Below are 23,899 nucleotides of genomic sequence, written 5' to 3'. Positions count from 1 at the left end.
CAAGGAAAAACACTGGTTACCACAGAAGCTCACTGCACGCCACACTGAACTGCCCATTTGCTCAGTGGGAAAGAGCAGGACAAAAGAAAACAAGTAGGGTGGGTGTGGGTGTGGGTGTTGAATCTTACCTTAGAGAGATGTGATTGTGGCCTCCACAGAGCACAAAGACTACCTTTTCTGTCCTGCTGACAACAATCTCTTCAGACAGAAAAGTGAGAAAAAACAGGACCAGAACCACCCTGTAGATAGCAACACTCTGTCCACACAACATGCTGGAGTGAAATCTAAAGTAATGTAGACTCAAGTAATGTAGGCTTTTGTAGACTCAAAGAAGCTTGGCTGTTAAGGCATCTTTGCTTCCTTTCCATGCATGGGCGGGTTCTCAGAACAGTACAAAAAGGTTTTCATGTGGATCGTGTATGATGACTAAGTCACCACTGGAAGCTTCAGATGTACAGCAATAAACATATATGTGTGAACTAGTTCTAGTATCTGAATTTTGAATGTTCTGTTTCACTCCTAACTATGTTTATTGGAACATTGTTTTTAACAGAATTGATTGTAAGTGCCACAGCAGCTGCTAATATCTCATAGCATTTGTGTCCTGCATATTTCTTGATCAGGTCATATTAAATTCTTTTAAACTCTTATCAGATGTCAGTCCTTTTAGCCTAATTCCATTTCACCATATTGGTCTAATTTGGATGATAAGCAAAACTGTGGGTAGGCTTACCTGAGGTCAGCCTTGGAAGCCAAGAATCATGCTGCAGATGATCCAGTAGCTCCGGTTTCATTGTCTCCACGAGCAATCTCCCTCCCTCTTCCTCTTCTGCTGAGCATATCACTTGACCAGCAACCATTGATTACAAAATGCGGGGGGGGGGTGCTCGTGGGTGAAACTTCAGCACGAACCCCAGGTTGATTCATTCCGATGGCACAATAGGGTCAGCAGAGCTCTGGTTCCAGAAACCTGCCCAACTTCAAGCTGAGGGTCCAATCTGCAGTTTGGAAGCAACAGCAGAACCGTGGTTATGGGATTTCCCTGAGGGTTGGCATGTAGTCTGAATGAGACCTTTGTGTTGACAATTCTATTGTTGCAGAATGCTATGCACTATTATTCATATTGAGGGTATTCACATGATTGCTCAGGAGGGCAGGAGAGTCGGGGACAATGCATTCCAGCCTCTGTGTATCTCACAATGAGCCAGTGCATTGGAGGTTTCCCACAGGGGACAGGCACTCTAGCAGCCTGTCTCTGTATCTCCTTGGGCTGCGTGCAACCTGAGGAGCAGGGGCGTAGCAAGGTTGGAATGGGCCCAGAGACAAGATTTTAAAATGGGCCCCCCCCCACTCAAAGTCCAGGGCCTCCGCACACCCCAGGCCCCCAAGGATTTAAGTCTGATATTCCAAAATAAGTATGCTGCCTGCAAATACATTTCACTGAATACACACACGCACACGTCACAATATATAGTGATATACATTGAGTACTATACATTTGTTTTACTTTTAATGCCTAGAACACACTAGAAAGATGAATGATTAAAATGGATCCCTCGCTGCAGATTAGCCAAGGAGACTTTCAACCATGCAGGGTGAGCCTATGTTTGTTTTCTCAGAATTCTGAACAAATTCAGTCAAGTTCGATTCCAGGAGGTTTTTCACAGGAGGCTTTTAAAGCCCTTTAACACACATCTCCTCTGGAATAGAGGTGCTGCATTCACATGTTGGCCAGATTTACCCTGAAGTCCCTGCAAGTTATTGGGGAGCAGTTCACACACAAGAAAAATAAAATAAAATAAAAGCACAAGCCATGCTTCACAGTTCTCACTCAGACCTTCTGGGTTGCAAAACAACTTGAACATAAGTGCATTTATAAATGAATGAATGAATGAATAAATAAATAAAATAAATATAACACTGTTTCTTCCAGAAGTTTTTGTAATTTTCTGCCATGAAACAAGCCACTTATAGGCCTTTTTAGATAGTTTTTTTTAAGCCAGCAAATTTTCCAAGCTGTTTAAAAATAAATATTCAGAGACTTCTCAGTCCCTCCCCCCCATATCAAAGCCCTATGGCAAGCAGATGCCTATATATGGGGGGTGGGGAAGGAAGGTAACCACAAAAAGGAGTTCACACTCTACCTGGCAGCAAGGGGTCTTCTGCTGCAGAGAACACTCTGGCTGCCTCCTCCTTCCTGGCTGACTTGGGCCCTACTCGAGTTCAGGCTTCACAGAGGCCTACACGAGGCCTCCGTGGAAGCCCCGCCCACCCGCCGATCAGCTGAGAGGCGGGAGAAAAGGAGCTCTTTGCAGTGTGTCTGCTGCCTGGATTGCCGGCCAGGAGAACAAGCAGGAGAGACGGCGAACAGGGCAACTGGCTGAGGAGCCTTGGGGCTGGGCAGGGGGCAATGGGGAGTCACGTGAGGTGCCTCTGGGGGGCCCCTCCAGGCAGTGGGGCCCCCAGACAACTGTCTCCCCTTGCCCGATCGTTGTTACGCGCCTGCTGAGGAGACACGCAACCACAGAGCCCAGGTTAAGGGAGAGCTTGCTCCCTTAACCCTAACTAGAAGCCGGACTAAAAAGCCAGGCTAGGCGGTGCTCCCCTGCCGGGATCAGGCCTGATCCCAGTGGTTCTCATGTGCAGCTTAACTCAGGCTGGGCTTCCCTAGCCTGGGTTAGGGTGCCCATGAGAACAGCCTGATTCAGTTTTCAGTTTTTATGACTGCTGCCCTGCTTTGTTCCTGTCACATACAAAAGCTTCTAATACTTTTACAGACCCACACAATTGGGATAAACCTGGGTGCTGTTTTTAACTGCCCAAGGCTCAAAAGAATTTAATTTGGTCTGTAACACATTTCAAAATTAAAACTAAAGCAGGGCTGCACAACTTTGTCCCTCCTGCAGGTGTTGGACTACAACTCTCATCATCCATTACTACTGGTCACTGTGTCTGGGGATGATGAGAGTTGTAGCTCAGCAACAGCTGGAGGACCAAAGTTGTGCAGCTCTGAATCAGAGGTTACCAACTTTAAGCATGTGCTATGCATCTCTGTCCTTGTTTTTGTTATTTATTTATCATATTTCTAGACTGACTGATATGTCTAGGTGGTGTACAAAATTTAAAATGCTTAAAAGTCACATATTGAAATACATGACAATAAAAACAATAGAATAAAATAGATATTTAAACAAGGTTTTAAAATTATTAAAATTAATTCTAATTAAAAGCCTGTGAAAACAGGAAAGTCTTGAGGGTCTTCCTGAAAACAAACAAGAGAAGAAGATGCTCTTATTTCAGTAGGGCGCATATCCCAAAGTCCAGAGAAAGCCCAGTCATGGGTCGCCAGCAAACAAGCCGATGGAATCCATATCTTAATCCGTTAATCCATAATTAAGAGGCGCTCTCTTAAATAGCCTGAACCTAAGCCGTTAAGGGCTTTATAGGTAGGAACTAGCACTTTGTATTTCACCCAGAAACGTATCGGCAGCCAGTGTAGTTCTTTCAAAACCAGTGTTATGTGGTCCCTTTGTGTTGTCCCAGAGAACAATCTGGCTGCCGCATTCTGTACCAATTGTAGTTTCCGGACTACAACAAAGGCAGCCCCACATAGAGGACATTCCAGTAGTCAAGGCTGGATGTTACCAGAATATGTACCACTGTTTTAAGGTAATTCACCTCTAGAAATGGACAAAGCTGATGTATCAGCTGAAGCTGATAAAAACCAGGGAGAGCTTTGGGTCCAGGAGCACTCTCAGGCTATGTACCTGATCTTTCAGAGGAAGTGCAATCCCATCCATAACAGGCATATCTAAACCATCTCTCAGGTCCTGTCCCCCCACAGTCAGTACCTCCATCTTATTTTGATTCAACTTCAGTTTGTTATCCCTCATCCAGCCCATTACTGCCTCCAGGAAGGCACTTAGGGAAGATATGCCATTTCCTGATGAGGTCAGCATGGAGAAGTAGATCTGGGTGTCCTCAGCATATTGATAACACCCAGCACCAAACCTCCTGATGATCTCTCCCAGCAGTTTCATGTAGATGTTAAAGAGCATTGGAGACAGTATGGAGCCTTGTGGAACTCCACACTTCAGTTCTCGCTTAGCAGAACAACAGTCTCCAGGCGACACCATCTGGAATCTTCCAGAGAGATAGGAGTGGAACCACTGCAAAACAGTGCCACCCAATCCCACATCCCTCAGGTGGTCCAGAAGGATACCATGGTCAATGGTATCGAAAGCTGCAGAGAGATCCAAATGGATCTGCAGAGTCACACTCCCTCTGTTGATAGCCAGTTGGAGATTATGCATCAGGCCAGCGAAGGCAGTCTTAACCCCATAGCCCACATGAAAGCCAGTTTGAAGTGGGTCTAGATAATCTGCATCATCCAAAACTGCCTGGAGCTGAGAGGCCACCACCTGCTCAACCACATTGCCCAACCATGGAAGACTGGAAACAGATCTGAGGGATCCAGTGTAGTTTTCTTCAGAAGTGGTCTAATAATAGGTTCCTTAAGACAAGGAGGCATCCTAGTCTTTTTTCTTTGTCAAATAGCATGATACATTATCTGAATCAGATCCACAGCAGGAGGAGGGATTACCTTCTTCTCCAACCCTGATCCCATCCAGTTTCCCTTAATGTATGCTATTCAACAGTGGGGGAAACCTCCTACTGGCACTTTTAACATGATTGTTATGTTGCTTTTCTGTATAAAAGAATATCTCATATCAGCCAATTCAATCTCTTCTTGAAAGCCATTTTTGTTTGCATTCCTTTACTGTGTCGCTGAATTTGTGCTGTGCTTTTAAATTATGACCAAACAGGTTGGTTTTAAAGCTACTGCAGAACGGACACACAAAATTACACAGAGCTCACGGTCTCTTGCCCAGGCTGATTGAGATTGGCTTAGAACGCTCATAAATGACAAAAACGTCTCACTGGAAATTCAAGGTGCATTTATGTGTATCATGTTGGCATCTTGCATGAAAACACCAGGTGGGCCATTTACTTGTTCCTCACTTCTGTGCAGCTTTTGCAGTAAGCAGAGTAATAATAATGCACTCAGCAGAATTCCCTGTTAAGAGCAACAAACATATGAAGCTGGCATATACTGAGAGCCAGCGTGGTGTAGTGGTTAGAGTGCTGGACTAGGACCGGGGAGACCCAAGTTCAAATCCCCATTCACCCATGATACTAGCTGGGTGACTCTGGGCCAGTCACTTCTCTCTCAGCCTAACCTACTTCACAGGGTTGTTGTGAGGAGAAACTCAAGTATGTAGTACACCGCTCTGGGCTCCTTGTAGGAAGAGTGGGATATAAATGTAAAAATAAAAATAAAAATAATAGTGAGGGCCTATGGCTAAATACAATACAGTTATGACTGACTGACCTATACATCACATTCACTTGTAATAAAAAACAAGAATTAAATGGGCCAAAAGTTGGATTTCTTGTACATCCGAATGCATGGAACCTCTGTCCCATTCAATAAGTGATCTGAAGTTTTCTTCCCCAAACTCCAATTTGAACCCTCAGGTTGTTCTGAGTTTCACTTCTCCTACCTGAGGTTTGAGTTCGGCAGCGTTATGTCTGAAGGTGGAATCGGAGGCAGCCTTCTCCAAGACCAGAGTTGAGGGAAGGAAGCTCCTCCCTATCTCTGTTCTGATTGGCTGTCGCGGCTGTCCATCATGAGAAGGAGGAAGCCTGGCAGCAAGTTCCCCCTCCTCTCTACAATCTTCCTGGCTGCAGTTTGGGTCCTGGCAGTTACGTCCAGTTGCAAACGGGTTAGCACCTGGCAGGAGTGGGGAGGATGACCACAGATCCATTGGACCCTCATTTCCGTGCAACATGTGAATGCAGCCTGAGTCATTCAGATCATTGGTTAGTTTTAGGGTTGCCAACTCTGAAGCTATTCCTGGAGATTTTGTCCTCCCACAATATCCCCGTCCCCCGCAATATTTTTCACAACATCAAGCCATTAAAATATCCAGGCTTGCTTTGTGTAGTCCCCTCCTAGATATTGATACCGATTCCTGGAGGCTCCAGGCCAATCCTGGATGCTAGAAATTCTAGTCCAAACTCCATTGGCCACAGATTGTGCTGCAGTTTAAGGGGGAGGCATGTGGCATCTAGCTTGGCCCCGCAATTAGGCTACAACACTAAAACCAGGGGTCATTCCATGAAACTGAAGGTCAGGAAATTTAGAACAGACAAAAGTGTTCTTCACACAGCACAACATTAACTTATGGAACGATCTGCAACAAGATGTGGTGATGGCCACCAGCTTTAGAAGGGGCTTTGACAACATCATGGAGGACAGGTCTCCAGTGGCTACTAGTCTGGTAGCTATAGGCCACCTCCAGCCTCAGAGGCAAGATGCCACTAAATACCAGTTGCAGGGGAGCAACAGCAGGAGAAGGGGCAATCCCTCACCCCCTGCCTGTGAGCTTCTTGAAGGCATCTGATAGGCCACTGTGTGAAACAGGGTATTGGACTAGATGACTTGAACCTGATCCAGTAGGGCTGTTCTTGTGTTCTTATGTTATGTTCAGTGATGATACAAAGCCTGCCATATGCCTCCTTCTGCAGTAGATGTACAAGAGCTTGTTGCATGCATTCAATAAGTGTACCCCATATCTGAAAGCCACCTTGAATGTTTTGGTAGTGCATAGTTTCATTAGCATAAAAACTAAATACAGATAGACTCAGCAGACGAAGCCTTTTGCTTTGTACCAATAACTCTATTTGCATATTGAATTCAATTAGTGTACAGTCTATAGATGCATAATTGTTGACCTGCATGCATCTACAGTAATCCACATATTACATTCAATGTGCATGCAGCAATACCTGTAATCCAGTGTGCAGCTACAATTTTACAAGGGGGGAGACAAATTTCCTTATGCACCTGAGGGAGGGTGAGGCCTGCTGGCTGGATGACAGCTTGCTCTCTGCTCTCCCCCTCACATCTCTCTGAAGAAGGTCCTTTCCAGCCTTGTTATGTCCCTGCTGGCTGAATTCGGATGTAACAGGAAACCGTAGGTCCCTTCATCTCCGGTTTCCATAGCTATACATCCGAATGTAGGAAACCGGAGTAAAGGGAGAAAGGGCACCCACAGTTTCCCTCCCCAAACTCCAATCTGAACTTTTGATTGTGCAATGCCAACGTTACATCCTTATGCAGGTGCTGCAGTTTGCCCTCATGGAACCAGAGTTTAGGGAGGAGGTTCCTCCCTCACTCTGGCTGCCATTGGTTGCCGGGGCTATCCTTCAGTAAAGGAGGAAGCCCCAGCAGCCAGTTCTTCCTCCTCTCTGCAGTCCCCGTGACTGTAGTTAGATCACTCTCCATTTTGTGCGAATGTGGACAGGAGAGCAGGAGGAGGGGGCGCAGAACCGTGGGTCCATTGGATCTGTGGTTCAGCATTACATCTGAAGGTGGTGACAATGTTTTCAAGGGATTCGGTCTCTATTTTGACTTTTTAAAAGGAATACAATACAGTCATCCACATGGAAATGTGAATGCACATACAGTGTAACATGTGAAAAGCCCTTGTGTGTAATGCTTTGACCGACCTTTTAGGGCACAATCCGCATACACATTTTTAACTGGGAATCTAATAATCTATACCTGAATATAAACAATCTCTGAGTTAACCTGCAAATTGAGCTTAGTAGGCATAAATAATGTTTGAAACTTATGTAAACAGGAATTAAACTTCTGTTAGTTCTCCAATAATTTTATTCCAATCCTGGATTCTAAAAATAACTTGCAGAAGAGTATTCATCTCATCCTCCTACAAGAAAAAATCAAATATAGATGATTCAAATATAGAACACTGACTGTCAATCTGCAGTGTATAAGAATAAGAGAGTATTCCATTCCACAGCAGTCTGTAGTTATGACCATGTTGTATATTAGTGTCAGCCATGAATTTTATATAATTGGTAAGGCAAGATGCTTTATAACAAACCCATTGTGATGAGTGCTTAAGAGGAGATGGAGTGTGCTTTAATCTTACCCTTTTTTTGCCTCTTGATATTTAAGTTTAACTGTTTTATTTGTTTATTTCGGCCCAAGGCCAGCATAGGTATTTATGTGAATTTTCTAATTTTCCTCGATCTTCTGAAAAACCCCTAAGATGCTAAATCTAGAATAACTCTTCTTTAAGTAAGAACTGTGTTTTGAAGTTGCCTTCACTATTTCTTCTCCACAGTAGCAGCTCAAGGCCTCTGTGCCAAATGCCACCCCCGTTTTGTGGACACCATCTTCCCTCTCTTTCCATTTAAAAACAGGGACAGGAGGGTTTCTTGCCACTCCGTTGTCCCTAATAACCTGCAGCCTGAGGTGACCAGCACCTCACTCCTTGGAAGTGCTTCCCCTGTTTCTCCAGTTGGTTCCTCCCCTCTAGTTTGAAAACAGTCACTTCTAAATTACAGCTTCATGAAGATGCCACTCTGATGATATGACTGTCACGCTAGGATGACTGGCTGTTGTCCTGTTAGGAAAAACTAGGAATTCAGATGAACAGCCTGTTACAGTATCAATTTGTGCAAAGCTTTGGTCTGGAAATAATGAGGGGGGAGGAGGAGGAGGAGAGAGAGAGAGAGATGGTACTATCAGATTTATTTAGGGTTTTATGGGTACAAGAATAGAAAAATTGATTAAGCAGGCAAGAAGGCAATAAAGTATTTACTAATTTGAAATCTCACGAAGAGGTGTTTGAGCTTAAGGTTTGAATTATTACAAAATCAGCTCAGGGCTGGCAAGAGAAAGGGTGTGGAGAGCGGCTGTAGATTTGAAGAGAAAAGAGAAGAGGTTGAGGAGATTTAGGAAGATAGGCATTTAGTAATACCTAATCCAATATCCAGTGATGTGTTGGTCACACTTGCAGGGTAACATACGCTGGTGGGTTTCCTCACAGGGACAAGGCAGGAAGGCAGAGAAAAGGAAAGGCAAGCCTGCCACTTGCAAGCCAGTGAACCACAGTAGGGTCTGATTCCAAGAAAAATCCAGAGGTGGTTGGGTGTCTAAGGTCCAATTCTCTATGGCAGACAAGTGTGTTGCACGGTTTGGGTCTTGAGACAGGAGCAAACCGAAGGCTGGGGTCCAAGCTGGAATCAAGGCTGGAGTAAAAGCTGTAGCTGATGATATGGCTGTAGCCAAAACACATGCACAAGCACTCGTATTTGTGCAAGATTTGTTGGGCTAGAAATAGGCAAAATCATGCCTTCAGGCCAACCGTGGGTCACACCTCCTTGCTGTTGGGGCTGACATCCGTGGTTAACATATTGCTTGATTTGAGCACTGGTAGGTGTGGTCTCAATGAACAATATAATGAAATGGTTTGAACGAATTGTGTGGGCTGGAGTGAACAGGCAAGTTAAGGCTTTTTCTGGAACACTAGGAAGACCTTCCAGATGGGGAGATAAAGATTCTTTTGAAACTAGCAATTATTCTAGCTGGTTCGTGCCAGACCATTAGCACAGTGATAGGTGGGGTGGGCAGCCCTATCTGAATTCCTGCAAGACAATTAATGAAACTAATCCTTCATGCCAAGAGGGAGTTTTACTATTCTCTTGAGAAAATAATTTCTCCCCTTAGCTCGGGTCTAGTCAGCCAGCCTCCTTCTATTAATAAAGAGGAGCCATAGGGTCATACCTTGCAGTCGCTGGTTATACTGACCTTGGGTAACAGTTACCCCATGTTTGCTTGTGCTAAATGACCAACTGGAGAGCTTTGCCAAATATGGGCATGTGCAGAGTTAATGATCCTATGAGCTCATTGCCAAGACAGAGACTGCTAGCCTGTAGTTCCAAATCACATAGTGAGGTACTGTTTGTAGCTCCCAAACAGACTGTTCTAGCAATAACACGCCCAGCACATTTCGGGATGGAAGCATCATGGGGAAAGTGCAAGGCATTTCCCCACAACTATCCCAGTCTGTGACAATAAGATAATCACAGTGACAATTCACAACAGTGGCAACTGACAATAACAGAGTTCTTCCTCTTGTGTTAGAAGCCCAGCTAATCTTAAAAGAAATTTACTCCTTCACCATATGTATCTTCACATGCCTGAAAGTGCCATTTCAAGGGACATGTTTACTGATCCCTTGCTATTGGAAGGCAGTCTAACAAAGGATGGACCTCACTGTCAGATGCAACACTGTCAAAAGCAGGGGGAAGCTGTCTTGTCTTGGCATTAATGTCAGAAGAAATTATCAAGCAGAGAAATAATCTCCACAGTTACATGTCCCAGGTTTTTTTTTGCCCCCCTTTAGTTTCCCAGATGGAAGCTGTATGGAAACTCAGAATGGAATATATGAGGTGGGTGTGCCACAAACACCCTTATTTGCCTACGGCTAGTGGCGCAGTGGGGAAATGCTTGATTAACAAGCAGAAGGTTACCAGTTTGAATCCCCCCTGGTACTATATCGAGCAGCAGCAATATAGGAAGGTGCTGAAAGGCATCATCTCATACTGTGTGGGAGAAGGCAATGGTAAACTCCTCCTGTATTCTACCAAAGAAAACCACAGGGCTCTGTGGGTGCAAGGAGTTGAAATCGACTTGACAGCACACTTTACCTTTACCACGTGTGTATATCCACACGCTTTCCATACTTCCATCTTCATACTGAAGACAACGAACTGTAGAGTCATCCCTTGCCAACAGCAAGGGTTCCATTCTGGCAAAACTTCATGTTTAGCAAATTAGCACTTGATGAGGCATTGAAATGAATAGAAAACAGGGAGTTAGGGGGACTGCAATCGTGAAAAATCTAAAAATAAAGGGAAGGGGGTCTTTAAAATTGGCAGAGCCACCAGGAGGAATGGGCAGATTGAACCTCTGGAAATTTTTTGAATCCCCCCAAATCACTCGAATACACTTGAAATCGGCAAGGGTCACCGAGAGGAATGAGCAAATTTAACCTCTTAACCCCCTACAATCACTACCCTCTCCCCCCCACACACACACACTAAAATACATCACCAACCGCAGATACTCAAGTATCTGCATGACCCACCACAATTTCCCATTCATGGATACTTAAAACTGCAGTTGGTAAACCCGCATTTGGCACGGGATTGCTGTATTGACCTTATGGATAGTCTAATAGTGTAAGCTATGAACAAAGACAGCCCCTTCCTTGAAGACCCTGGCCATGGACACACACGTGTGGCAGTCAATTTACATATGTTGTAGTGTTGGTCCCATCCCATCCTGTTTATGATCCATTCGCTGGTCTTTCCTAACTCCACCCACCAGAAACCGCTCGGACACTTGAAGCTGATCTTGAGAGTCTGGAAGCGTTGAGGAAAAGGTATGGAGTATGTGTTCTATTATTAACTGGAGATACTGGGAGCCCCACATCAGCAAGGCCCCCTATAGTTAGAAGGCCTACTTCATGAGGGTGCAGCCCAATGGAGAACTGAAGCATATGCTGTCTCTGTTTTTCGCTTATGGACTGGCCCTCTTATGAGAGGACTAATTCCCGGCTGGCAAGCCAGCATGAGGATAAGATTGTGTCGAGGCTTCCTGGACTCCTTGGCCCAGGTCTGCAAATCGCCTGCTAACTGAGCAAAGAGGCATCTTTTAAAAGCAGTGATTCTCTTTATTTAGCAAGGGGAGAGCAACTGTCCCTATTAGGGATGTGCACCGGACCGGTCCGAACCGGTCTGGCAGTCCGGCGGGGGTGGGGTATGGAGCTTTAAAGGCAGGGGGTAGTACTTCCCCTCCTGCCACTTTCCCCCCTCCGGCACTCGACTTCTTGTAAAGTTTTTGGGGCGGCAGTGTTCCTCCCTGCCGCCCCTGCCCCCGTCGTTGCCCGGCAAAAAAGGAAGCTGAGTGTACACATGCGCCTGTTGTGGCGTGCACGCGTCTGCTGCCACCGCTGCGTGCGCACCACACACATCATGTGTGTGGCGCGTGCACAGCGGCGAAAGGCACGCACACACAACGGGTGCATGCGTACACTCAACTTCCTTTTTTGCCGGGCAACGACGGGGGCAGGGGCGGTAGGGAGGAACACTTTTGTTGAAAAGCAGCATATAAATATTTGTCGTATTCAAGAGCATCCTTTGTCACAGTGAACCAAACCCCAGGATCCTTTTCCTTCCCTTATTTACATTTTCCTTTCTAGGTATGAAGCCTCAGAGTTTCATTTGATCCAGGTCTTCCCCTAGGATTCATTGGTATATTCCTAGGTCTGCTCTCCCCACCTCTATGTACACTGAATCACAATATAAACTCCATTGTGAACAATGCAAACCACCAACTCACCAACCCCTCACCCCTGTAGCCTTATTGCCATTGGTGCATCAGAAATGCAGTGCAGATCCATTAAAATGAATGGGAGTTCTGCCTTAGATTCCAGTGGGATGTGGCTTGTGCCCTACAAGATGTATCAAAGCATTACACACAAGGGCAATTCACACATTACATCATATGTACATCCATACTTTCATGTGGATGACTGAACATGTATTCATTAAGTCAGCATAGAGACTGAACCCCTTGGAAATGTGGAGTGTGGATTGCAGGTACTGATTCATGCCCATTGAACGTGAATTTAATGCCCATTGAATGTGAATTACCTATGCTCATGCAGATCAACAATCATCTGTATATAGATTGTACACACAGTGAATGTAATGTATGAATACGACTACTGGTACCAAGCAAAAGGCTTCATCTGCTGATTAGTTTATCTGCAACAGCTTCTCTTCTCATACAACTTCAGCTGCTCTTGGCTTGCACATAGATAATGTCATTAAGTATCCAAGAAGGAATCCTTATTTGCAAAGATGCAGGGGCGTATCTAGGGTAGGGCAGGCAGGGCATGTGCCCCAGGTGCCACTTAAAGGGGGACCATTTTTTAAAAAAAAAAATTTTTAAAGGCCACTGAAAACACAATGGCCACTGTGCATGCTCAAATGGCCTCTGTGAGGCTCTAGGCCATGCCAGGCCTCACAGAGGCCATTTGAGCATGTGTGGTGGCCATTTTGTTTTCAGTGGCGCTATATATATATATATATAAATATATATATATATATATATATATATATATATATATAAAAATATATATATATATATATATATATAGCCACCGCACATGCTCAAATGGTCCCTGCGAGGCCCTAGAGGCCAGTGGGGGAGGGGTAACCTTTGCAGACCCCCCCACACACACACCTTTAGGAAGCCCCTTGAAGGGGCTACAGGTAATTTAAAAAAAAATCAGTATAAGTCACTGTACACATATTCAGTTTGGTACTATGTACAGAGAATCAGGGCTTGTGAACACTGAGCTGAAGCTTATGAGCTGGGATTGTATTCATTTGCTCTTACTTTGTTTCTTGTGATAAGTGAGTTAAATGTGATGTCTTAATAATATGGCTATTAATGGTGAGTTTGTCTTTGAATCAGTGTGAAATCCTTAATATTAAGGCCCACTGAGAGCTTCTTACTCTCTTTCTCTCACTTTAACTGTCTTTCTGAAATACTAGAATATATTCCAAGCAGTGACACCGTTTACTCTGCATATCCTTTTCAGAGTATCTGGGAAAAGTCAAATTCTCCATTTATTTTTGAAACTCCTGTAATAGTGATGCTACAATGCATAGTAGAGAATTAGGCAGGCACTTCTGTTTAGTTTTCCAAGTACACTTCCACATAATATCTGGGTATTTCATGAGCTCCAGCATACTAAAATTTGTATTTTTCCAGCATTTTTTGGTCTGGCTACGCCCACTGCTAAATAGTTTTTGAAATATTAAAAGATTAATGAGCTTGACTTGTATTTTTCAGCTGATATTATGGTAAAGTTATCTGCAAGGTGGGTGTCAGATGTTTGGACAGGGGGCGCAATTTCAGTGCTTGCCCTAGGCGCTATTTTCCCTAGATACACCTCTGCAAAGATGATTCTTAATGAGCAAACTACATGTTAGAGAGAAGTGAGTGCTTTGACATGACTCATGGCAAGGTCTTAATTATCAGTTTACCCTCTCATAAGGAAGTGGGTTGTATCAGGCATCGACCATCTCACTTATTGGAAATCCTTGAAATACAATTAGAAAGCAGGAGCTCATTTTCTGGGATGTCACAAAGGCAAGAGGCAGACAGCTGAAAGCTGTACTGTGTAAACACTCTCCATCTCCACAGCAAATTGCTCTACCTAATACCATAAAAGACCAGCCATCATAAACATATAGTTTCTGAGTGAGTTCTATGTGGCAAAGTAATTGATGGCAATAATCCCATCCATGTTTGGGCATCACAAGTAAGTCCTATTGAAATCCATGTGATTTACTCCCAGGTGAGTTTGCATAGGATTGCCAGCCTTATGTAATGTTCTGATAAGTTTCTTTTCATTTCCCTACAACTCATACTTACAAAAAGTATGTATTTTGCAATTCCTTGGTGAAAGCAAGTCCAAAGATAAAAAAGAGAATGCATCAGATTATGTCCCCGATGTGGCTGCTGTCCATCTGGATCCCCTGTTAATAGAAGGACTGGAAAAAGGAATTTTGGCTGCCCCAAAAAAACCCCTCCGATAAACAAAAATGTGGAAAAGCATTCTGTCATTTTAGTTCTTGAAAGTATTTCATTTTAAAAACGTTTTGATCTATTAATGTTTAGGAAGGAAAGTATCTTAAGCTGATAAGCAATGTAGATTGGATCAAGAGATTCTCAGTTGAGATCCTAAATTTCTGGAAACATCAATAGGACCATGTCACACGTTGTAGGTTTTTTAGCTGTGATTTGTGATTTCACAAAACATCCCCAAATTCTGAAAATAATTTCCTAACACTAGTCCCCAGATTGTAACATAGGGCTGGAACTAAACCTTGCATTCCATGAATAGAGGCACCTTCCATTCCTAGAAGGAGAGCTCCAACACATGGAAGGAGCTTCTATTCTAGGTGCAAGGTTAGGAGGAACCAACCCACAGTGGCTAATAGTACAAGTAGTGAACTAGAGAATCACTGAATTAAATGATACCTAAGCAATGAACTCTGAAGGTGGTTTACTAATTTTCAGAATCGCAGCTGCAATGGGGGAGATACTGGACCACTTTACAGGGTTGTAAGGATTACTGAGATAATATGCATGAGTGCTTTATACACTCAAAACCTTCATATGGACTCTAAGGACCATATCACATATCATTGGGGTGGGGTTTTTTTTAGCTGTACAGTCCTGCTAAAAACCTCGAACATATTAATGCTAGATGGTTCTTAAAGCCACCTACAGGGTTCTATCTAAGGCAAGATTTCACCCAATGATTTTCTGGCTCACAGTTCACACTTCTAGGAGTGTGTGTGTGTGTGTGTGTGTGTGTGTGTGTGTGTGTGTGTGTGATGCAGAGCACCTCTTCCATGTACATTCTTTGCTCTTTGCGTGCATTTGGCTGTTTGGGGAAAATGTACAGTGCCTATTGCACCTACATTTGTTTTTGAGCCAAAAGGGATTTTTCATTTTTGCAAATATTAATAGTTTTAATCATGGTAAATATATTGCAACTCTTTTGTCAATTAGGGTAATTAATGTCATGACAAGGCACAGCACAGCAGGGTGTATATTTGAAGATTATTAGCAATGCATGACTAAAGCAACTCCCCCTCCAGAAAGGATGAAGAATGTCTGAAAAGCTTTCCTTCCCCCAGATCCAGTGAAGGTGATCACAACATGAAAGAGAAGGGTGGTTCAAAATGTAGCAGGATGATTTAGTTTAAAAACTGCAAAACACTCGAATCTAAAGGGTTCAAAAATTAAACAAATGGAATTTGTTAGATAGATAGATAGATAGATAGATAGATAGATAGATAGATAGATAGATAGATATTCTTAATTCCACGCTACAGATCCTAGCTCATTTGTCAAGCACACTTTGTGCAGTGTGTATTTGATCAGAGTCTGACTCAGGTTATGTAATTCAGCAGGTTGTCATCTATTTCTAGAGCCTGTGTGTTCAAAGCATGTTTTGCCACCATTCAATCAGATGAGTTGTTGGGGCTCATGGGCAGAGCATCCAGGGAGCTATCCTCCGTGGACCAGCAGGCAGGGAGACTAGACGCTGGGCTACCCCGCTGGAAGTTATCTTATGTACTGCTGCCCTCTAAGGCAAGAACAGGAAAATGCTGCTACTCTACCCAAACTGGCCATAGCCTGTACAACTATTGTAGCCCACAAGCATGCCCCCTCTCCTGCCATTACTCCCCTGTAACTGTTATTTGGAGGCACCCAGCCTTCAACTTGGAGGTAGTCTATAGCTATCAAAACTAGTAAAAATATATAGACTTGTCCTCCATGAATTTGTCTAAGCACCACTTAAAGTCATCCAAGCTGGTAGCCATCACTACATCCCATGGCACTGTGTGGAAAGTACTTCCTTTTGTCAGCCCTAAATTTCCTGGCAATCAGTTTCATGGGGTGACTTCTGGTTCCAAGGTTGTGAGACAGGGAGAGGAATTTTGGAGCTTTTTCTCAAAAGGAAAATGCTCTAGACTCCTGCTCATCGTGGTTGCTTCCTTCTGTACCTTTTCTAGTTCTATAATATTCTTTAGAGATATGGTGACCAGAACTGTACACAGTATTTGAAATTAGGGATGTGCATAAAACCGGTTCTCCCGGTTCGGTTCAGTGTAGATTCTATGATAGCTAATGAGATTTCCAATGAGACACCATGAATCCACTCTCATTTGCTATCACAGAATCCACACTCACTCAGAACACCTCAGAAAAACAACAGAACCATCACTCCTATCTCTACGGGGATTGCTGGGAGGGACTGAGGGCATTTTTGCCATGGCCCCGGACCCACTTTGGCGGTGCTGCCACCCCACAGAGGTGGGTCTGGGGCAGCCCCAAACCCCCATTCTAGCCAATGGAAAAAAATTTTTTTCTTCAAAAATTCACCAATAATACTAGGAGCAACCCAACAATTGCCACCCCATCTTTTTGGCGCCTCTCTCTGGGCGCCCTAACACGTAACACCTAGTCAGTCCATCTTAATGCCTACCTACTACCACCACTCCTATCCAAGCAAGTAAGAGGAGGACACTCAGAGAGACAACACCCACTCTCTGATCTAACAAAAAGGCCACTGCTGTGCTGCCTGCCAGCACAGCAGCAGCAGCGGAGAAGCACACTAAGCACAAGAGCAGCACACACAGAGAAGAAGCAGGAGGCGGAGCAGCAGAGCAGCAGACCTGCCGCTCTGCATGATGGGTGATGTGATGCCCAAAGAAACCACCGCCTCACTCAGTGCCTGCCACTGACTAGGCCCGACAGACAGAAGCCAGCCAACCTGCTCTGCTCTGCTCTGATGCTCCCCATGGATGATGCACACACACCCTACATCTGCATCCAAATTACCAGACCAGACCAAGTGCGCAGAGTCAGCACAGGCCAGCAGCCACCAGCCCAGCAACAGCAACAGGTACTACTGCTACCACCACAACCAGTGTTTCCGCTACAATCACATTCCCAGTCCAGTCACGCGCACCACAGCCTGAGCCTAGCACACAGCCAACAGCTGCTGCCAGCCAGTGCCTGGCAAGCCCAGCCAACATGAGGAGGAGAGAGCTAAGTAGACGGCACACGCACATCACCAACCCATCACGACGGCGCAACTGCAAGGGGAGAGGGCACAATTACAGGCAGCAGGAGGAGGAGGAGGAGGCGAGGCAATCCTAGCACAGATTTGAAAGTTTAAAATCCACCAGGACATCTTCTAGAATCTAGACTTCTGTTTTTTCTACCACCAGCTGTAGTGTCTAGTTAGTCAGTGTGCTGTGCAGCTGAGCTGAGCTGAGCTGCGCTGCGCTGCGTGTGAGGAAGGATGATTGTGGCTAGTTCTTTAGTTTCAGCAGACTGAGCATTGAGCATGGGCAGTGGCCTTGGGAAGCAACACAATTACACGACACTCACCTGCTGCTGCTGGTTCTAGAAGTTGCCTCTTCTCGTCTTTTCACCTCTTCTTCGTGTGTGTGTGTGTGTGTGCAGTGAGTGCATGCCTTTTGCCTTGCTGGAAAGAAATGCTTCTCTGGTCCACCACCACATATTTGCTCAAGGACACAGAGAGGCCCAAGGCAGGTGGTGGCACAAGTGTGAGTGCATGTGTGCTGGTGGTGTTTGCCACCACAGGTGTTTTTTGTGTGTGTACTGTGTATGTGTGCGCTGCTAGCTAGGAGGGGGGAGGGAGGGAGGCAGGGAGGGAGGCAGGGGGGAGGAAAGGGGAGGGGGAGAGGGATGTAGAGGGGATTGAAGGGGGGGAGGGTCCGGCTCAGAGTTGCTCAGCCACATATTTGTGCACACACGTGCTCACGTGTGTGCTTCGGTGGGAGAGACCAGACTCTCATCATCTGCCAGACCGGGGTTGGGGGCAGGTGAGGCGGTGGTGGGCTGGAAGGGAGGGAGGATGGAGGGTGGTGAAGAGGAAGGGGGGAGGATGAGAGGGGAGGGATGGAGGGAGGCATGGGGGGGAGGGAGTTGGAGGGGGGAGGAAAAAACATGTAGACAGACACACACCACACTACACACAGAAAGCATCCACACACAGAGACAGTGCTAGGCATCCATTCACACAGACAGACAGACAGACAGACAGACACACAACAGGAAGAGACAGACTGAGCCTGCACCACACACACACACACAGACCCAATTCCCCCCCTGCACAGTTATCAATCAATATGTTGTGTTGGCAGCCAGTTCATTGCTGTTCTGATGGTTTTGGGTTTTTTGCCATCAGCCAACATCAACAGTGACCACAATCAAGATGAACATAAGATGATAATAATTCATTCGTTTCATTTGAAAAAATCATCCAATCATTTTCTCCATGTAAACCAAGCCCCCCACACATGATTTCTGGCAACATTTTCAATAAAATCAATTCATTTGGCATTCATCATTTTGTTCTCCCTTTGTCACCTTTTTTTCTTTCTTTTGCATAATTTTGAGGCTTGATTTTAACATGGGGTTTTTAAAGAAAAATTTATTTACATGTTTATTTACATACAGTATTTACATATCTACACTGCATTTTAGAACGTATACCCGCCGCTGCCGCTAAGTCTAGTACTCTGTGGGCTGTGCTACTTTGGGGGTGTGTGCCGTGCCCACGCCAGGTCCCCAAATGCTGACAGGTGGATAGATAAAGGGCCTGTGCTGGTCAGCATTGGGTTTCTTTTTAGGTGGGCGTGGGCATTGTAAACATCTGGCCAGTCGCAGCACTACAACTACTACTACAACTGCATCTCTGTGTGGGCACACTACACGCTGCGACTGGCTGGCACGGCTCAGCATCTGTCACGTCAGCTCAGCTAGAGGTGGAAGGGGGGAGGGGAGGGATAAGCACAGAGGTCGAGCCAGGCAGGTGACCAACCATGGGGCAACCCACGGTAATCACTCGCCCGGCTCAAACTCCAGCTTGGGGTAGCCCAACAGGGGGAGGTTCACCTTAAGGAAGACCAGCTGCTCCACCAGACCAGGGTCCAAGCGGGAGCGAGAGGGTGTCACCACGTCCCCGGCACGTGAAAACACCCGCTCGCTCTGGACACTGGTTGGGGGGCAGGAGAGGAGGCGCACAGCCACCACCGCCAGGTCCGGCCAGACTTGGCGGCTGCTCGCCCAGAACTGTGCGCAGTCCACGCCGTCTCCCTCCACAGGCTCCTCCAAGTACTGCGCAACGCATTGCTCAGCACTGGAGGGGGGCCTGGCAGGTCGAGCCTCCTGCATACCAGGCATGGCGCCATAGCAGAACCGCTGAAACCACTGGGCGGATCTCGAGTCGGTAGCAAGTGGCTGCTGCGATGGCGCCGCCTGGGATGCCGCGCTGCTGGACTGGGAAGAGGGAGGGGAAGGGGAAGCTGACGCCGGCTGGCCGCCCATGCTGCTGCTGGGTGCGGGTTGGGCCGCGAGGGCTGCCCCCGCACCACTACCAACACCCTGGTCTCTGCGGGCCCTAGCGGCCTCCTCCTCCCTAACCTTCTCGACCAGGATGCCCTTCCACCTGGGCAATTCGTCGGCACTCACGGCATTGCCCTTGAGGGCTGGGTGACAGAGACAAGCGAGGACATACTCCTCCCTGTCTCCCAGCACATCAACGAGCCGCTTGTCAACCCCAGACCTCAGCCTCCCAGCCAGAGCACGACCCTCTGGCGTGGTCAGAGAGATATGGAGTCCACCCATCAGCTTCTCGAGACCAACAGCTGTGGGCAGCGCCTGGCTCAAGGGAGTGGTGTCGCCACACAAGCCCTTTGTGGCAAGCTGGAAGGGCTCGAGTGCCGACACCGCCTCGCACATCTGCTTCCACTCTGCGTTCGAGAAGTCGCAGACATCCAAGGACTCGTCCCTCGCCAGGGCGACAAGGGCTCTCTCCTGCTCCAACAGGTGCTGGAACAGGAGGAAGGTGGAGTTCCACCGCGTCTCCACATCCGTAGGGATGAGATGGCGAGGAAGGCCAAGGTCATCCTGCTTCTGGCGAAGCAGTCTCCTGGACTTCTCGCTAGCGGTGGAAGTGGGCAGCCAGCTTGCGAGACTTATCCACAAGCGTGGCCGTGGCAGCAACAGCAGCTGGGATGGGGCGGGCCCCCTTCTCCTGGGACGCCTTCAGCTCCTTAAGGCCAAGGGCGTCCCTGACGGTCAGATGGAGCGTGTGTGCCATACACACTCGACAGCAGCGGTAACGTTGGCTCCATTGTCGGTGACAATGAAGCCGCGGGGGAGGTGTGGACACCCGCCAATCCACTCCTCTATCTGGCGGTCGAGTACGGCCGCCACCTCCTCCGCGGTGTGCCTCGTGTCCATCGTCTCCACGTGCAGGACGGCCCACCTGTGCCGTAGTGCAGCGGGGGCCACGCCGGACCCGGAAGCATCGCCCGCGGAGGTCCCCTCACTCTCCGGTCCCCACCAGTGGGCAGTGAGGGCCAGGAAAGAAGTGTGCATCCCACTGACACTGGTCCAGAGGTCAGTCGTGAAATGCACGCTTGTCCCGGCCGGAGCTGCACGCAGCTCGGCCGACACGAGCTCCCTGCACCGGCGGTACAGGGAGGGGACCACGTTCTGGCTGAACGTGGTCCTTGAGGCGATGGCGTATTCGGGAGCCAGGTATTGGAGAATCCGGCGGAAGCCGTTGTTCTCGACCACCTGAAACGGCTGGTCATCGGTGGAAATCATCTCCCCTATGAGGCGGGTGAGGTGATGATGGTCCACGCGAACAATACGCTGGCTGCCCGAGGACTGCGTCCACCGCTGGACGGGCAGTGTAGCCTGCCTGCTGGCTGGCACACTGCCGCTGCCCGCCCTAGTGGCAGATGCACAAGGCGCACTAGCGCTGCCAGCCTGTCCCCTGAGACCTGGGTGGTGACGCTCTAGGTGTCTCCACATAGGCGTCGTACCCAGGTGCGCAGGGTCCCTTCCACGGCTGACAAGCATCCTGCAGTGGACACAGCGGGCGTGGAATGGGGCATCTTGAGGGACCTCAAAATGCACCCATGCACCACTGCCCTTGGCCTCCTGCGCCCTGGGCGCCATCCTAGGCCGTTTCTCGCAGGGTGGCTGCAGTCCTGGGGGGGGCGGCTGCCACTGCCTGCCCACTGCTGCCACCCAACCCGCCCCTTCTGCCCTCCACAGCGGAGGAAGGGCCCGGCTCAACTGGCATCGGAGAGGCAGGCCTCTCCTCCACCACCTCGCCAGACCGCTCCCCACCAGAGTGTCGGGCTTCATGAGGGGGGGCCCCACTGAGCGGCGAAAGGATAGGGGGAAGGGGCCCCAGAGGGAGGGAGAACCTGGCTGCATCGCTGCCAGCCGCACGGTCCTCACCGCCCTCTACCTGCTCTTCCAACTCCACAGTCTCCTCCACCTCAACAACTGGCGGTACCTCAGCAGCACCTGGTGCCGCCGGCGAGGAGGGACCCGCCACAGCCCTAACGGTGCCTCTGCCTCTGCCGCGATTGGCGGCAGCAGGCGTGGGGAACTGAATCCTGCGCACCAAAGATGGGGCCGGAGCAAAGAATTCTCCAATGGGGAGAACTGGGGTGTCCTCAGGCTCCCCGCGTCCTCTCCCTCCCCGTGCTGCAGGCGCACCCCGCACCTGGCCTCTCCCACCTCTGCCTGCCAGCCTTGAGTGAGCCCTGCCCAAAAAAATAATTTGGAGGGGCTTAGGGGCCAAAAAAAAGGCAGCTGATTTGGAGACGGCGGGGGGGAAGTTTGTTTTCAAAAAAGGAAGCCAATTGGGGGGAAAGGAAGACTTTTTGATATGGGGGGGGGAAGCCAATCGAAGTGAGGGGGAGGGTGTCCTTTTAGAATTTGGGAGTCAACCACCAAGCCAATTGGGGAGATGGGTCTGGGAGGGTTTTTTTTAAAAAAATAGGGGGTTAAAGGGTGGACCCCTGGTGTGGGAGGGTGGCACGGGCAGTTGGGTGGAGTAGTTGTGGTGTGGGTGGCAAGTTTTTAACTTTTTTGGGGGGGGAGAGTGGATGGGGGGAGGGCACAGCACCTACCGGGGGTGGGGGAGGGACGCAGTCAATGCTTGGGAACCTGCAGATCAAAGGAGGAAACCCTTATTTAGTGAACTGGAACACAAAGTGTGGGTTCTGGGGGGTGGTTCTCAAGTAATGCTCCTGTGGGGGGAGCATCAAACTCAATGCAGCCTATTTAGTGACTCTAAATTGCACACAACCAAAACCAGAACCCAGTCACACCAACACAGAGGTTGAACCCACCCACTCTGTGACTCTGCCCGCCCAATGCCATGGCAAGCAAGCAGCAGCAAACACTTGATGGCAGCCTCATGGATTGAACATCATGATCATCATCATATGTGTGTATTGGCCCAGCATGTAGTGGCAGCATCAGAGCCCAGGACCCCACTCAGACTGCCCCAGAGGCAAGGAAGCACTCTGGCATGGCATGGGCCCAGCATGTAGTGGCAGCATCCGATCCCCTGACCCCACTCAGACTGCCCCAGAGGCAAGGAAACACTCTGGCGTGGCATTGGCCCAGCATGTAGTGGCAGCATCCGATCCCCTGACCCCACTCAGACTGCCCCAGAGGCAAGGAAACACTCTGGAAGAAGGCACCTGTTCAAAAACCACCCGCAAGACGCATGCAATGCAACGCAACACACAGCAGCAATTTCTTTATTGGGCATGAAGACACAAGTTACAACGGTACATCTCCTCTCCCTCCTCCCCACACCCAAATGCATTTCAAGATAGGGGTGTCCCTATTTAAAACCGCCAGCTAGGGAGAGAAAGGGGGCAACAAAAGGTGCACAATTGCACACGCACTAACCCCTCTTCTTCCGGTCCTTCTCCTGCCGCTCACTGCTGGTCACGGATGCGCCGCCGCCAGCCAACCCCCTGGGCTGGGACACAACAGGGCGGCCGCACGAGGCACAGGCAACCGGGGTAGTTTAACGATGGAGGGGCAGAAGTGAGGAGACAACACTATTTATGTGTTGTTGCTCAACTCACCCCCAAGCAGAGACAAATGAAATAAAACAACTTTCAAAAGAAAAAAAAACCGATGGCGGGGACCTCCAGGTGAGGTCGGAGGTAGGATACTGTGTGGCTGCAGCTGTGGGAGAAAGAAGAAGTGAAGGGATGAGGAGAGAGAAAGAGAGAGAGAGAGGAAGAAGAGAGGAGGAGCTGTAATGTAGCAGCAGGGAGGGGGATTCGGGTGTGGGAGGAGGACAGCAGCAGCAGCAGTGACGGTCCCAAGAGGGGGAGAGACCAACAGAGGGTGTTTGGGAGGTGGAGTGTGTTTCAGGGGGTCTGGGCTGGGGTATGTAGCGGGGAGTCAGGGGGGAAAGAGGGGGAGAGACCAGAGGGTGTTTGGGAGGTGGAGTGTGTTTCAGGGGGTCTGGGGTATGTAGCGGGGAGTCAGGGG

At 48.0% G+C, this 23,899-nt stretch overlaps 1 long non-coding RNA gene across 2 annotated transcripts in view; it reads right to left on the bottom strand.

Annotated features, from left to right (window-relative positions):
• LOC128349172 (uncharacterized) overlaps positions 1–2,212 on the bottom strand; it is a 30,752-nt gene extending 28,540 nt beyond the window's left edge. For both annotated transcript variants that reach the window (XR_008318602.1, XR_008318601.1), the window contains exons 1-2: positions 2,145–2,212; positions 734–998 (exon numbers count right to left, since the gene is read on the bottom strand). This is a non-coding gene — a long non-coding RNA (uncharacterized LOC128349172). The remainder of the gene's footprint in view (positions 1–733; positions 999–2,144) is intronic.
• Positions 2,213–23,899: the final 21,687 nt, after the last annotated feature.

Source organism: Hemicordylus capensis, chromosome 3 (genome assembly GCF_027244095.1).
Source record: "Hemicordylus capensis ecotype Gifberg chromosome 3, rHemCap1.1.pri, whole genome shotgun sequence".
Classification (NCBI taxonomy): Eukaryota; Metazoa; Chordata; class Lepidosauria; order Squamata; family Cordylidae; genus Hemicordylus; species Hemicordylus capensis.
This window is presented reverse-complemented; position numbering and strand designations above follow the sequence as displayed.